Here is a 4,270-nt window from a genome sequence, read left to right on the forward strand (position 1 = left end):
AAAATGCATAGTTAAAAAGACACAAGAAATGAGAAAAGGCTATGAAAGGATATAGAATATAGACTACCATTTAAATTAGCATAAAGAATATTTAAAGTTGTAGAGAAGTGAGAGATTAATTCAAAACTAGAACTCTAAAATTCAAAGTTATGACAAGAAAACAAATTTTTAAAATATTTCAGGTATTATTGCAATAAGTTTATTATTTTATTATTTTTTAAAAATTTGTAGGTACATAGTAGGTGTATATATTTATGGGGTACATGAGATGTATTGATACAGACATGCAGTATGAAATAAGCACATCATGGAGAATGGAGTATTCATCCCCTCAAGCATTTAACTTTTGAGTTACAAACAACCCAATAATGTTCTTTAAGTGATTTAAAAATATACAATTAAGTTATTGTTGACTATATTCACCCTATTGTGCTATCATGTAGTTGGTCTTATTCATTGTTTCTATTTTTTTTTTGGTATACATTACCAATCCCCACCTTCCACCCAACCCCTCATTACCCTTATCGCCCTTTGGTATCCATCCTTCTACTTTCTATTTCCATGAGTTTAATTGTTTTGATTTTTAGATTCCACAAATAAGGGAGAACATATGAAGTTTGTCTTTCTGTGCCTAACTTATTTCACTTAACTTAATGACCTCCAGTTCCATTCATATTGCTGCAAATGACTGGATCTCATTCATTTTTATGGCTGGATAGTACTCCATTGTGTATACATACCACATCTTCTTTATTTTTTATTATTATTATTATTATTATTATTATTTTTGAGACAGAGTCTCACTCTGTCGTCCAGGCTGGAGTGCAGTGGGGCGATCTCAGCTCACTGCAAGCTCTGCCTCCCGGGTTCACGCCATTCTCCTGCCTCAGCCTCCCGAGTAGCTGGGACTACAGGCGCCCACCACCACGCCCGGCTAATTTTTAGTAGAGACGGGGTCTTGATCTCCTGACCTCGTAATCCACCCACCTCAGCCTCCCAAAGTGCTGGGATTACAGGCTTGAGCCTCCGTGCCCGGCCCACATCTTCTTTATCCATTCATCTGTTGATGGACACTTAGGTTGGTTTCAAAGCTTGAATATTGTAAATAGTGCTGCAACAAACATAAAAGTGCGGATATCTCTTTCATATACGAATGTCCTTTTTGTTGGGTATATACCCAGCAGTGAGGTTGGTGGGTCATATAGTAGCTCAATTTTTAGTTTCTTGAGGAATCTCAAAATTGTTCTCCATAGTGGCTGTGCCAATTTACATTCCCACCAACAGTGTACAAGTGTTCCCTTTTCTCCACATCCTCATCAACATTTGTTATTGCCAGTGTTTTGGACATAAGCTATTTTAACTGAGATGAGATGATATCTCATTGTAGTTTCTATTGTTGTTTTGATTTGCATTTCTCTCATGATCAGTGATGTTGAGCACCTTTTCATATGCCTTTTTTCCATTGGTATATCTCCTTTGAGAAATGTCTATTCAAATCTTTTACCCATTTTCCTATCAGGTTATTAATTTTTATAAATACCTATAGGGTTGTTTAATCTGCTTATATATTCTGGTGATGAATTCCTTGTCAGATTGGTAGGTTGCAAATATTTTACCCTATTCTGTGGGTTGTCTCTGCACATTGTTTATCGTATCTTTTGCTGTGCAGAAGGTTTCGAACTTGATGTAATCCCATTTGTTCATGTTTGCATGCGTTGCCTGTGCATGTGCAATATTTTTCAAGGGATCTTTGCCCAGACTGATGTCCTGGGGGATTTTCCTCAATGTTTTCTTGTTGTAGTTTTATCACTTGAGGTCATAGATTTAAGTCTTCAATCCGTTTTGATTTGATTTTTGTATATGGCGAGAGATAGGGATCTGGTTTCATTCTTCTGCCTATGGATATCCAGTTTTCCTAGCACAATTTATGTAAGCCTCTATCCACTCTCCAATGAATGCTCCTGGCAACTTTGTCAAAAATGAGTTCAATGTAAGTATGTGGATTTGTTTCTGGATTCTGTTCAATTGGTCTGTATGTTTATTTTTACGTCAGTACCATGCTGTTTTGGTTACTGTAGCTGTGTAGTATAAGTTGAATTCAGGTAATGTGAGTCCTCCAGTTTAGTTCTCATTGCTAATGACAGCTTTGGCTATTCCGGGTCTTTTGTGGTTTCATATAAATTTTAAGATTTTTTTCTACTGGTATTTTGATAGATATTGTATTGAATCTGTAGATCGTTTTGAGTAGTATGGTCATTTTAACAATATTGACTCTTCCAATCCATGAACATGGATTTCTTTTTATTTTTTGGAACCCTCCTCAATTTCTTTTATCAGCGTCTTATATTATAGAGATCTCTCACTTCTTTGGTAAATTCTTAGGTATTCAATTTTAAGTATGCCTATTGTAAACGGTATTACTTTTATTATTTATTTTTCCTGTTATTCACTGTTGGTATATGGAGATGCTACTGATTTTTGGATGTTGATTTTGCATCCTGGAAATTTACTGAATTTGTTGATCAGTTCTAATAGTTTTCTTGTGAAGTCTTTAGGTTTTTACAAATATAAAATTATATAGTCTGCAAACAAGGATAATTTGACTTCTTCCTTTCCAATTTTGATGTTCTTTATATCTTTCTATTGTCTGATTGCTCTAACTAGAACTTCCAAGACTATAAAAACCTAGGCAATACCATTCAGGACATAGGCATGGGCAAAGATTTCTTGTCCAAAACACCAAAAGCAATGGCAACAAAAGCCAAAATTGACAAATGGGATCTAATTAAACTAAAGAGCTTCTGCACAGCAAAAGAAACTATCATCAGAGTGAACAGGCAACCTACAGAATGGGAGAAAATTTTTGCAATCTATCCATCTAACAAAGGGCTAATACCCAGAATCTACAAGGAATTAAAACAAATTTACAAGACAAAACAACCCCATCAAAAAGTGGGCAAAGGATATGAACAGACACTTCTCAAAAGAAGACATTTATGTGGTCAACAAACATATGAAGAAAAGCTCATCATCACTGGTCATTAGAGAAATGCAAATCAAAACCACAATGAGATATTATATCATACCAATTAGAATGACGATCATTAAAAAGTCAGGAAACAACAGATGCTGGTGAGGATGTGGAGAAACAGGAACACTTTTACACTGTTGGGAGCGTAAATTAATTCAACCACTGTGGAAGACAGTGTGGCGATTCCTCAAGGATCTAGAGCCAGAAATACCATTTGACCCAGCAATCCCATTACTGGATATATACCCAAAGGATTATAAACTGTGCTACTATAAAGACACATGCACATGTATGTTTATTGCGGCACTGTTCACAATAGCAAAGACTTGGAACCAACCCAAATGCCCATCAATGACAGACTGAATAAAGAAAATGTGGCAAATATACACCATGGAATACTATGCAGCCATAAAAAGGATGGTTCACATCCTTTGCAGGGACATGGATTAAGCTGAAAACCATCATTCTCAGCAAATTAACACAGGAAGAGAAAACCAAACACCGCATATTCTCACTCATAAGTGGGAGTTGAACAATGAGAACAAATGGACACAGGGAGGGGAACATCACACACCGGGGCCTGTCAAGGAGTGGGGGGCTAGGGGAGGGACAGCATTAGGAGAAATGCCTAATGTAGATGACGGGTCGATGGGTGCAGCAAACCACCATGGCATGTGTATACCTATGTAACAAACCTGCACATTCTGCACATGTATCCCAGAACTTAAAGTATAAAAATAAATAAATAACAGTAGTGACAGTGGGCATCTTTGTCATTTTCCAGATAGAGAAAAGTCTTTCTGTTTTTCCCCATTCAGTATGACACTAGCTATGAGTCTGTCATATATAGCTTTTATTATGTTGAGGTATATTCCTTCTAAAACCACCAGTTTTTTGAGGGTTTTTTTAAATGAAGGGGTGTTGAATTTTATCAAATATTTTTTCAGCATCGATTCAAATGATCATATGGTTTTGTCCTTAATTCTGTTGATATGGGGTATCATGTTAATTTATTTGTATATGTTCAACAATCTTTGCATCCCAGGAATAAATACCTCTTGCTCATGATAAATGATGTTTCTAATGTATTGTTGAATTAGGTTTTCTAGTATTTTGTTGAGGGTAATTGCACTAATACTGATAAAAGGTATTGACTTGTAGTTTTCTATTTGTGATGTATCTTTGTCTGGCTTTGGTATCAAGGCAATACTGGCCTCATAGAATTACTTTGGAAATATC

The sequence above is a fragment of the Gorilla gorilla genome, chromosome X (assembly GCF_029281585.2).
Source record: "Gorilla gorilla gorilla isolate KB3781 chromosome X, NHGRI_mGorGor1-v2.1_pri, whole genome shotgun sequence".
Taxonomy (NCBI): domain Eukaryota; kingdom Metazoa; phylum Chordata; class Mammalia; order Primates; family Hominidae; genus Gorilla; species Gorilla gorilla.